Source organism: Pipistrellus kuhlii, unplaced genomic scaffold (assembly GCF_014108245.1).
Source record: "Pipistrellus kuhlii isolate mPipKuh1 unplaced genomic scaffold, mPipKuh1.p scaffold_m20_p_1, whole genome shotgun sequence".
Lineage (NCBI taxonomy): Eukaryota > Metazoa > Chordata > Mammalia > Chiroptera > Vespertilionidae > Pipistrellus > Pipistrellus kuhlii.
Genome location: NW_023425404.1, coordinates 97,330,832 through 97,344,267, shown reverse-complemented (window position 1 = coordinate 97,344,267; position 13,436 = coordinate 97,330,832). Strand labels below are relative to the sequence as shown.

Sequence of the window (13,436 nt, the reverse complement as noted above, 5' to 3'; positions counted from 1 at the left end):
TCCAAAGAGTGTTACAGAGAACTGTGGCCTTTAAACATTTATTGCGCACATATCTCCTAAAATACTTCTCAAAAACAAGTATTTTTTGTTTAATTTCTAACATTATTCTCATAGTTTAATTGCAAAGCAGCATTGTAACTATTAACATTAGAAAATAACATGTTACACCATTTTTAAAAAATGAATCCATCGATTGTGAAGAATTAAAAGTGTACATTTTATAAGGGTGAGTTTTATGGTATATGAGTTATATCTTATTTCAAAATGTTTGACATAAAAAAAAGAAAAGAAAGCAGGTATATTGGCCCTTTCTTAAAATTCCCCCTTTCTAATAACTTTTAACAATAACATCTTTGATATTGTACCATAACAAGACCTATTATTTTTGATGAGTTGGAAAAGTTTGGGTAACTTTTTTGTATTATTAAAAGATTGCAGCATTTTAAAAATTGGTTCATAGAATATACAATAATTTGATACTCAATATAATCTAGTAAAAATTTAAAACATGCTCTTCTTTAATAGTCAAATTTTATGTCATTTCTTTTTGTCCTTAAACCATGTTTCACTCCATTTTTCTCCACAAAATTTGATCTTAAAGTATTATGTTTAAATACTTAAAAGTCATTTATTGATCAATATTTTATAATATTATACTATGTGAGTATATTTGAAATTGAGATTGAAGTTATTCTTTGAGTCATCACTAAAAGTATGTTATCATATAATTGATATAAACAATATAAATATGTCACGTTTTTAGAAAAGTTCTTATTGGAAATTCATATTTTAATCAGATGGGTGGGACTATTTTCCCCCAATTAATTCATGTATACTGAATGATCATGACATTGCTAGAATAAAATTAAGATTTCACATAGCTCATTTCTATTTTTAATTTTCCTAATTAAAAACTTAGAAACTTGGTCACATAAATAAGAATATGGGAAGTATAATTCTGTGAAATTCTTCCAAGCTTTATAAAGACTATCTTATAGTGCTATGCTACATCATCACAAATTATTTCCAGTAGCCTGTACACTGACAGCTCTATTAGGTCCCTCTTCAATTTTACTGAAAGCAAAACGAATTGAAAACCAACCTCATTGCAAAAGAATTTTCTACCCAAATATAAGTCATTCAGTTTTTCAATAACAGAATAATTTCCATTTGTTTGGTGTCCTGGAATTTTTTTTCACCTTGAGGTAATGCACCAATAAAAAAGATTAAAGTTATTAACTATATCATAGTATTATTTTTTCGTTCTTTCTTTCTTTCTTTTCTTTTGTCAAAAAGGGTAACAGTGATTATCATGGGTAGGGGAAGTAACTTAAATCCCACTGATCATTTCTCAAGCAGATCAATTTTTGAAAAGTATACACATAAAGATAAAAATATTAAGGTTACTTTTACATTACCCTTCTACTCACAGGTCCTCATTTGAAGGTTGTCCCTTATAAAAATGAAGGTGGTTCCATAAATGAGGGTCTTAAAATATTTAACAAGATATACATGTTTCCAAATGCTGTTTTTTTCCTTCCACTCATAAGAGATTTACAATATTAATAGTTCTCTGCTGAAGAAACCTGTTTGCTTTGCATAAATTCAGGCTTTCTAAGTCACATTTGAACAAAGAACCCTTTCCTTTGTAGTACTATTTGACAAGTCACAGAATTAATAATCCGGTGGTAAAGTTTAACAGTATGCTAAATCTTGCTATTAAAAGACATATTTACCAAGTTGGAAGTTTGGGAAGAAAAATGGCATTAAAAATAAGGTTCTGGCATAAGAAAGTGAATTCTGACAACTACAGAATCTGAGAGAGTATGGAAGGGCGCAGGAGCTGAGCAGATAGTGCATTTTCAGGACAGAAAAGGGCCTAGTTCAAGAGATATGGGGGAAGGGCGAGGACTCAATGTCATCACCAAGTTACATAAGTGAGTGACAAGATTTTCTAAATTCTAGGACACTTCATACATATTCATCAGATAAGCTGCCGCTGGTAATAGAGTGTTCTTTCTTTTGGAAAGTGGGGGTGGGAGCCTAGACAGAAAATAACTGCATCTCCAGAGATAAAGGGAGAAAATTATTTCAGCCTCAACTGGTGCGAGGTGGAAAAAGATAACTTAGGGAGAAAAGAATACCATGGCCCCAAATATAACCCTATGTGGACAAATGAACTACCTGAAGATAAAAATTTAAAAGTCCAGTTGAGAGTAATGAGTTATTTAAAGAAATACAACATGAACTCATATCTAAGATGAGGAAAATTATTATATTAATTTTAATTAGTATAATACATCAGCTTTCTCTAAGAAATTGCGTAGAACTATAATTAAATTCTGTGTGTTCATTGCGGTGCACATATTTTTTGGAAAGACTGACAAAAGAGATGTAAAAGAGGACAGGCTTTAGGCAGAAGGTTGTATCTTTACTGAGACTCTAGGTAGCAGAAACAAAAGTCACCCAAGACATAGAGCCTAGGATGTATCTAGGAGTCATCTCATAAAAAGCTTCCTTGAATATTTCTTTCCTCTCAATACTCAAGAGTATAGTTTTAAGAACAATTTAGAAACATTATAGAAATCATTGCAAAGATAAGTAAAAGAGAAAAACAGCATGGAAAATACCTAGAGTGAATAAGTACAAGTGAAAAAACTAAAACTTGTCAGGCCAGTCAGAGGCGCAGGGAAGATGAGAAGCTGTAGTTGCCTAGTGATCCTGTGGCCTGCTCTGTAGCACGGGCACCTTAAAGATAGCCACATGGATGAGAACACAGCTGCTCTGGAGGCCAATACCTGGCATAAAATTAAACATCATTTCGGTGATTTCAATTTGCCACAGGATAGATTTTTAAAGGAACAAATCAAACTGGATGAAAGCTGGGTACCTTTGGAACTAATGATAAAATTCAATAGGTTTATACCATCTAACAACAGACTTTAATGTAAAAGCATTGAGCAAATCAAAGGCAGAACTAATGGGAATAAGTGAAGATAAGACTAAAATTAGAAAGTTTCAAAAGTTCCTCCCTGAAGTGACTGATGAGTATAAAAATCATGCAATAAGCAGATCTGTTCATATTAAAGACTTCTCTGCTGATGCAAGCCTTGATGACATAAAAGAATGATTAGGCCTGACTGGTGTGGCTCATGCTTGAGCATGATTGACCTATGAACCAAGAGGTCACCTGTTAGATTTCTGGTGAGGGCACATGCGTAGGTTGAGATCCCCAGTAGGGGGTATACAGGAGGTAGCCAATAGATGTTCCTCTTTCATGGATGTTTCTAGCTCTCTATCCTTCTCCCTTCCTCTTTCTCTAAAATCAATTAAAAAGAAAAACACAGGAAAAGAGAATGGTCAAAAGATAAAGGTCAAATACTAAATATTCAGATGAGAAGAACATTGCATAAAGCATTTAAGGCAAACATGTCACACTCAAAGGCTAACATGGGCCAAACAAACAAGGATTAAGTTTATGTGGGCCACAAAAAAAACAAGAGTTTCAATTTTTATAGAAACTTAGGTTTACTTTGATAGAGACACACTGAAATCAAAGGGCTGAAATAAATGAGTAATCCTTAACATAAAATAACAGAACATTTTAATAAAAATTAATTTTTTCTTCAACATTAACTTACCAAAAACTGAATAACTGCACAAATTAATAAGCGTAATGCAAATAAACCCATTTTTCTTGTTCTCCAAAAGCAAAATATTTCCTGTTGCACACACCAAACAAGTCAGTCCAAGATGATGACTTGGCAATTGGCTATTAAATATTTGCTGCTAGTATTAGTGGAGAGAAATGGTACACCTGAGTGTAAGGCAGGTAAGGGAAATGAATGCAACATGATTACAGTAATCAGTCAATGAATATTGGAGTTCATTATTAGTAACTATAGGTCCAGCGCGCATGAAATTGTGTGCAAGTAGCTCTCTTCTGCTTGCCTCAAACTGGCCACCCCACTCATCACCGCTTGTAACTCTCCACAGCGAGAGTCCCAGTTCCTTTGGTAGTGGCACTATTATAGCATCATGACCACAGGCCTTTTATGATATAGATTATGTATAATGAAATATCGTAAAAATTAAGTTACAAAATTTTGGTTAAAACATCTCTTACATACGTTATATTGGCTGGGCTGCATGTGGCCAGCGGGCCGAGAGTTTGGCATGCTTAATTTAAGGGATCCATATTCACTGTGTCCTATAGTACTGAGTCTGCTAAAAAAGTTTGTGGAAAACCCTTCACAAAAATATAAACAAACAGATCTGCTAATACTTTTTGAGGAAGATTACTTTGCAATAATAATAATTAATAATAATAAGAAGAAAAACAGCAAAATAAAGTGGAAGTTAAATTGCAAGCTAAACAAGAGCAATGAGGAAAATAAAAGTTAGCAGAAAATGCTGAAATGAAATAGCTAAAAGAAAAGTTTGGCTGCTTGCTGCAATTTGGGAGGTACCTATATGATCAGACCTAAAGAGAAGATACATAGTACTTTGGTAAGCCATGGTGAAATATAATGGAAGGTTTTTGCCAGGAAAAGAGGAAATAGTTCTACTTAAAGAAAAAGCTAAGGAAGCACTGGGTACTGAAAATGCAAGTAATGGTAACTTACAATTAAGGAACAAATAAATGGCATAAGTATTTAGATAAAGTTGTGGAAAAGAAGCATAGAAAAATATAAAGAATCATCAGGAATCCCTAAACAAATGGAAATCTCAGACTTAAAGGAAAAAGAAAAGGAAAGAAAGCTGCCCGGATTGGGTCTGCTAAAGGAAAAGGAAAGTTTCAGGGCAAGAAAACAAAAGTTAATAGTGATGATGAACAGAATGAAAATGGTACATTAGGAGCCATAAAGGAGCAGAGAATCAGACAAAGAGGAACTTGCATCAGAACAGCAGAAAATAGATAATGGTGCCAGAGACCAGTAGTTTACTGAAAACAGTTTTTATTCATTTTAATTAGGTTTTTAGCTGCTTTTGTCTTTGGAGACTTTGAAAAAAAAAAAAAAAAACAACAACACACAAAACAACACACACAAAAATGAATTTGGTCTGCTTCAATGTCCACTTATAAGAAAGAAAATTCTTTTGTTGTTTAGCTTGTCTTTTTAGTTACCCAAATGAGATTTTTTATGTGCAGTTCTGTGTTATTACAGAAGATTCAAAATATCATAAGAAATATTCTTATACTAAATTGCCTTTGTAATGTGAGAATGCATTAGTACATATTAATAAAATATGTATACTATGTAAAAAAAGTAAAACTTGATCTATTTAAACCCTATTTAGAAAGCATCATTTTGGGGGTTCTCTGAACAAACATTTGGACTGAGTCTGAACAAATCATCAACTGGGGGTTGAAAATAAACCCCAATGAATCAGCTTCTCATTCAAACCTAACTTTTTAAGATCCCTTTTGTACAAAGTCCTATGGTCAGTTCACAGAGTTCCTAAAGAATGTAATGCCAGAAATGACTCGAATGTGAATCCAAGAGACAGACTTATATTTAACTTTAATGTCAGTTACTATGGCAACCAATGGGCTATTTAAAGTTATTAGCATTCTGGCCCACTGAGTTAATAATATAGACAGAAAAAACATAAAAGTTGAGCAAAGCAAATTACTTTAGTCATATCACATAGCAATGACATTGAAAGCTGTGAAAGTTTAAGAAGGTTCAGAAGGTTTGGAGAAACACAGTTTATAGGACAAATCAATCAGCAATTCTAAAAATTCGCATCACAGTATCATGTCTCCTCCCTGTCCATGTTCTTCAACTTTTTAAAATTTCAAATGCAGGATTTAAACAACACATTAAGTCAAATTGGAATAGACGGATTGATCTTTAGTCAAAAACTTTTATAAATACACAGTCTACATCTTATTAACTATTCCTTGTTTCATCTCAAGTACAGAGTCAAGAATGGGATGCAAAGTTAACTCTGAGATACCCAGAAGATGTTAATGAAGTTAAAGGTAATTCAATAAGAAATAAAGGTTCAAGTTTCATGAACCAGCTGAAACCAGTTTGGCTCAGTGGATAGAGCATCGGCCTGCAGACTGAAAGGTCCCAGATTTGATTCCAGTCAGGGGCATGTACCTTGGTTGCAGGTACATCCCCAGTGGGGAGTGTGCAGGAGGCAGCTAATACATGATTCCCTCTCATCGATTTTTCTAACTCTCTATCCCTCTCTCTTTCTCTCCGTAAAAAGTCAATAAATATATATATTTTTTAAAAGTTTCATGAACTACTGTTTGATTCAACTGTTAAAAGCAGCAAAGAATGATATCTCATAAGCTGTTAAAACAGATGAGTTATGTTACTATCCTATCTAATGAGGAGTTAATATGCAAATTTACCATTATTCCAACACACAAGATGGCCACCCCCATGTGATCAAAGATGGCCACCCCATTTGGAGTCAAGATGGCCACCATAAGATGGCTGGCAGGGGAGGGCAGTTGTGGGCAATCAGGCCAGCAGGGAAGGGCAGTTGGGAGAGACCAGGCCAGTAGTGGAAGGAAGTTGGGAGGGACCAGACCTGCAGGGATGGGCATTTTGGGGTGACTAGGCTGGAAGGGGAGGGCAGTAGGGAGTGATCATACCAGCAGAGGAGGACAATTAGGGGGGACTAGGCCTGCAGGGGAGGGCAGTAGGGAGCAAACAGTCCTACAGGGGGTGGCAGTTGGGGGGAACAGGCCTGCAGGGGAGGGCAGTAGGGAGCAAACAGTCCTACAGGGGGTGGCAGTTGGGGGGAACAGGCCTGCAGGGAAGGGCAGTTGGGGTGACCAACCCAGCAGGGGAGGGCAGTTGGAGGCAATCATACCAGCAGGGGAGCAGTTAGGCATCATTCTGGCTGGAAGGGGAGTGGTTGGGGGGAAGGGTGTGATCAGTATGGCAAGAAGAAGCAGTTAGGGGCAACCAGGAGTCAGGCAAGTAAGCAGTTGGGAGCCAGTAGTCCTGGATTGTAAGAGGGATGTCCAACTGCTTAGGGATTGGGACTAAATGGCCAGTAGGACATCCCTTGAGAGGCCCAAGATTGGAGAGGGTGCATGATTTTCATGCACTGGGCCTCTAGTATCACATAAGTATGGAGATTAGAACTAAAATATTACAAGTAATATTTTCATTAATAAAAAGCCAAAACAGCTTTGTAGCAAAAACACTTTTAGGAAGAATCTTACTTCAAAAAAATTGTTTTTCCTCCTTTCAGTTGGTGGTATTTTCTGAATTACTCTTGGTCTGTTGCATATGTTTAAGCACCAAGATGCCTGCCATGCTCAGGTGAAAGAAACTAACCTCTCTCCTCACATGAGGCCTCCTTGACTTATGAGCCTACCTATGACAGAGATAAAGGAGAGAAAACTGAACAAGAAACTTAAGAGGATAGTGTTACACTGCATAATCATACAGATTTTTTTTTTTTCACATTAAACAAACTGACTGAAGAATTTTCTCATCTTTGAATTAGTTATAAAAAAAAGGGACACTCATCAACTTTGGGGACAGTAAATGGTGCCAGAGTGACCTTACAATTTTTGAAGGTGATGTCAGAAAATTGCTTCAAGAATGTGTACACACGTAGTAGTGGATCTGTGAGCTGTGATTATCCACAAACATTTCAACTGCCAAACCAACAGATCAAAGCACTGTGCTCAGACATTTGAAAGACTCTCCCAAAGTGGAAAGAATAAGCTGAGATTTGCAGAAGCACTTGCCTGTATGGCCTTCTCATTAAAACTGTTTACTGATGTAGGTGGATTCACTCATCTATAACTTATATTTAGAGACCATCTTTAGAAAATAGCACTTTTAGTGGGTAAGAGCATAACATCTAGAGACAGCAACGTGGGTTGACACTTAGCTCCTCTTTGGACAAATTATGTGACTAATCTGGGCTTCATCTATTTCTTTCTCATAAGGTTATTCTAAACATCAAGTGAGCCTATATATTTAAGGGACTTAGAACAATAACCAATATAAAATTTTCAATCCTATCTAATAAAAGAGTAATATGCAAATTGACCAAACCTCTGCTATACCCACAAGCCATGCCAAATAGCCAATCAGAAGCGAGTATGTAAATTAATCCAACCAAGATGGTTGTGGCCATGGAGAGAGCAGAAGGCTTGGGTTTCCTTGGAAATGGGGCTTTGTTAACATGAGGCAGCTTCCCAACTTCAATGAAAATTTAGAGGTTTTAGGCTTCCTAGACTGGGGACAGACCTTAGATGATAATTCCTCTCTGTATGGCCTTTTCTTGCCAGCCAGATGCATCCTCCTGATGACATCCCAGCTACTCAGATATTATTGCTTTAAATTTATCTAAGTTGAATCATAGATAACTGACATTGCGTTGTATTAAATGTTGGAATGTAATCTGAAGAACCTAAATTTATTTCGGTATATAGATTCAATAGATTCAAATTACAAAGCCCCTACACACACACACACACACACACCACACACACACACACACACACACACACACACACACACAGTCTTATGATCTTAATGGGGCAATTATTGAAGCAAGTACTCAGGCACAGCTAAGTAGTGGCATGAAGCAATATTTTCAAGCCTCTCTCAAAAATAATTGATTTATATTTTCCTGTGAGAGGTTATTATTGTATCACAAAGATTTCTGATCTGCTACCAGTTTTTTTGTGTTTCAGTTATGTCCTTTTTAAAAAACATATAAGATAGGATGACTGATTATGCTCTTTATTCTAGGACTATCCCTGTGATTGTCCTCACAGGCCAAAGCTTCAACAGGTTTACAGAATCCATATTACACTAACTGAGGCAGATTCTCAGACTTCATGTCATTGCAATGATCACACCTACACAGCAAAAACACTAACTTTTGCCTTGCAGTTTCTGGAGGTGATTTTCTGTGACAAATATCCACTTATAAACCAATGTTGTGAGCCACCCCTTATTTTCTGATTAACAATAAATTAACTCATCTTAACCCAATTTTCATGATTTGCCATTGCCATAATTTATTTTTTTCTCCTCCAGAAAGAAATATAACAATTCAAGCTTGAGTTCAAAATCCCCATTAAGCACTAACTCATGACTAAGTCTGACTACCTCAGTAGAGTAGTGTAAGCTCTCAATGTCATGTTCCATTTTGTAACAGATACATCTAAAATAGTGATACTCAACTCATTTTTTATTTCATGGAATTAACTATTATTACTATTCCTTGAACTCATGAAGAAAATCAAGAAGCAAGTTCTTTAAGTTAATGTGTCCTTGGGGAATAATACAATAAATGTAGTTGTTTTCAAGGTGCAGAGATGTTTTATTTTTGAATACTATATATTTGTACTTCTGAACTTCATATCGATTGTACTCACTAAAATTTATGTCTTTATAAATATATCTTCAATGTTGCATAGTCTTTCACTTGCTAAATCAATAAAAACCTATAGGTTTTACTCCAGGTGACCATCACCTCTGGGGTAGGGAACCACAAGTCTTCCCTTGGTGACCTTTCCTTCCACCTTGCCACTATTCCCTCCTGCCCCATGCTCAATCATTCTTTAGCATGTAGCTAAAATAATCTTTCTAACATTAAAGTCTGATTCAGTTAGTATCTTAACTAAAATATTTAAATGATGGCTCAAGGCAAGGCCAAAGTACTTAAAAAGATCTCCTGAGCTCTTTATGATCTGCTTCCTACAATCTCTTCAGGAGCTGGCATTGCAAGAACCAAACTCCCACTAGCTGTTTTTTTGTTTGTTTGTTTGTTTTTAATCTTTATTGTTGAAAGTAGGCCTTTGAACAGGTTCTTTCTTCTGCCTGAGATGCTTATATTCTGTACTTATCCTTCTCCAACACTTCTGTTTTGTGCTGGTTAATTATCAACTATCTCTTGAAAGCCTCTCTCTCTCTCTCTCTCTCTCTCTCTCTCTCTCTCTCTCTCTCTCTCTCTCTCTCTTTCTCTCTCTCTCTCTCTTTCTCTCTCTCTCTCTCTTTCTCTCTCAGTCCAGGAAAAATTTTTACCTTTCTGCTATTCACAATTTCCCTATTCAAACACTTACCACACGATATCATAATAGTCCTGTTAAATCTTTGAGGTCATAAACTATGTCTGTCTAATTTATCTCTATAAACCCAAACCTGAATACAGTGGCTTAAATAGTAAAGATAATCAATAAACATTGTTGAATGAATTGATGAGTTTGTTCTGAGGATTAAAATGGGATAATGCTATAAAGTACTTGGTCACAATGTCCTTATGAAAACCTAAACATGCAAGTGTAAAGACAAAGATGAGGGGAAGATGACAAAAAATATAGGATATTTTGACCTCTCTACTTTGAGCCTCAGGTTTATCATTTTTGATGAATACAAATCTTTAAATAATAACTATACCAATCTGGTTACATTTTAAGTGGGAAAATATTTTTAAAATTAAAATCACAAAGACAATTTAATTAATTGTAAAGGAAATTAAATACTTTTAAATTCCATTATTATTCATTTGGTTGAATAATTTCACTTGGATCTATCATTTCTAATGAAAAGGATTTGATACAGTAACTTGATTCTTTCTATATCAAATAAAAATCTTATTGATTGATTGATTGATTTTAGAGAGAGAAAACAAGAGGGAGAGGAGAGAGGGAGAGATTTCTTGCTCTACTTATTGATACATTCATTGGTTGATTCTTGTATGTGCCCTGGAATCAAACCCACAAACTTGGCATATCACATATCAAATTTTAACTGTGATTTCTGTGATTTGGTTTGAGATTATTGTGTTTATTGATTCCAAATTTCTGAGATCAAATTCAGCAAACAAATTTTTCCAGGACAATTTTATTTTTCTATTATTTTCTATAGGTAACATTTTTACTATATGCATATTGACTAATGCCAGTGTTTCATAAGTTATTTCTAACACATGCACACATAATTTTTAAGATAACATGATTTTTTCATTATTTTTTCCTGTAAAAATGTTTAATTGTTCCATTTTATCAATTTTTGGTTTTATTTTGTTTTTTATAAAACCATACTATTTATTATAAATGGTATAGATGACAAATAATTTAGTTTATTTATTTATTTATTAAATATATCTTTATTGATTTTAGAGAGTTTATTTATTGAAGCAAAATTTAAAGCTCTTAAAATAATTTAGAGCCCTTTAGTAGGTCAAAGGCATACTTTCTGGGTGTTCAGCATTAGGACCAAAATGTTATTGTCTGGTTTAAAAATATTTATTGGATGTATTGAACAATTTTTCCTCATCTTCCTGAACTTTTAAAGATTATTTTATTTATGTGATTAAGTATCTAGTACAATATGATTAAGGCTTCTCCTACTCATGTGTCCTCAAACACATTTTATTTCCTTTTTATATATAAGCAACTCATCACAAAAGGAATTTTTATATAAAATATAACAAAATTAAAAGAACAATGGCTGGGATACTTGAGATATTTAATGAACAGTAAGAAAACACTGTACCCACAGTCAAAAGTAGAAATCAGAGATATTTTATCCTGTAACCTAGCAACCAATGAGATGGCAAAATGGCAAATACTTCCAAATACTCCATCTTAAAACTTAAACTGTTTAATTGTCAAAGTCTAGATGTAATTCTGATCTTTTCAATGCAAAACTTAATAATTATTTATTCTTTAGAAACAGGGATGATCTAAGACTATGACTACTATAACTCTTTTTCAAACTATATCCAGAACATGCTCAGCACTCATGTTAACATGTTAACGTAAAGCATAAACTCTAAGAGTAGACAAACTATTGGCAGAGTTAGTGGGAATCAGCACAGGCAATAGAAATAACAGAAAAATCTGATTTAAATTAGTAAGTCTTTTTTAAACTTACCACTTTTGAGATTATATTGTTTTCAGAGAGGTTTTTGAAGCAAGGCTCACCTTTGTAATCAAATACCTCTTCCTTAATAATACCTACGTAAAACCGAGGAAGATAGAATTCTTTATCGGCCAAGGAAACACCCAATGTGAGGACAATTCCATGCAATTAGTATTTGGAGTTGGCTGGATGACATAATTAAGTAAACTATGCTTAATCCTTAATACCACTTCCCAGTACTATAAATACTAGTAGGATTTCATCAGCCTTGGACAACCATTTTCTTTGGATAGACTATGTCATTATAAGAGAGAAACTATATATGATCCATTTTCATCACTAACCATTTTTTTATTTGTATCACTGTGCAAGTAAAGGCCTTGGAGAAATTAATTTCCCAGGGACAAGTTTTCAGATACAAAAAAATATAAAGAATGACTGTATAATTGACATTTCTAAATTAGAAGATTTTGTTCTTTCCTGAGACAATTCAAGGAACAACAATATAAGAAGCAGTAGTAACAACTCTTTCTAAGTAGCAAGAAATAATTTTATAAAAATTCCTTAAATATTATAATCAGTTTTTGAAAGAAATCAGATCATTGCAAGATATAGAATAGGAAAGTTTCATTAATGCTTGATTCATACAATATCAGTTAAATATAGGAGGGACTCTAAGATTAGTAACGCTCTGGGCTCTTGCTCAGAGCATAATGCTTTTCTCAGATTTCAACATAAAATCCCCGAGTTTGTGACTTTGTGAGTACCCAGATGAGAAAAATTCAACAGGATTATGCAAGTGATGTAATCTTACCAGTGCAGGCACTTTTGAGGGTCTGTTTTTACCTATAAACTTAGATCTTTCAACATAAAACAAACCAAAAATAAAAGAAAAAAAGATTTATGAAATAAAGTCTGGAGAAACACTGATATTTTCCCCTTTGCAACCTATTACATCAGCCAGCTTTTCCCTGTGGCCGTGGTTATTACATTATGACTTGATTACTAGCTATTACTGCCACAGTTGGCAAAGTGAAAGCGCAGCATGGGGCCATTTCCATTAAGGAATATGAAATTCCATAACAAGCTCAGAGGCTGCATGGCCACTGTGGGTTGAACTTAGAAGTGCATAAGTGTGCACTTGAGATGCTGTTTTGAAGAGGCAGCCTAACTTACATCATGATTTCATTTCTTTTGAACTGAACCATGGATTTTTCCAATAAGTAATATTAGACACTTAACACTACTGAGATTACTCATGCTCCAAAAATAAAGGCAATATTATTTTTTCTACTATCTTTCTAGAGGACCGGGATTTCTATCACATATATATTCAATGCTGACTTTGTCTAATAGAACAAGCTAAGTGGTTACATAAACTAGAGAGCACCAGGCATGTTCAAGTGCTATAACTAGGAGAGAAAATATGCATGCTGGCAACATAGGCACATACCACTTAGGAAATCGGAGAGAAAAGAGGTTTAGTTCCTATAACTTAACAGGCCCAGAAAATAGTCAGATATATTTAAAACATATAGATTAACGTTAATGAAGAAAGGGAATATG

General features: G+C 34.5%; 1 protein-coding gene and 1 pseudogene across 1 annotated transcript in view; one reads left to right on the top strand and one right to left on the bottom strand.

Annotated features, from left to right (window-relative positions):
- LOC118706615 overlaps nucleotides 1–5,185 on the top strand; it is a 45,882-nt pseudogene extending 40,697 nt beyond the window's left edge.
- MDGA2 (MAM domain containing glycosylphosphatidylinositol anchor 2) overlaps nucleotides 1–13,436 on the bottom strand; it is an 865,861-nt gene that overhangs the window by 429,013 nt on the left and 423,412 nt on the right. The gene's annotated exons all lie outside the window — the stretch shown is intronic.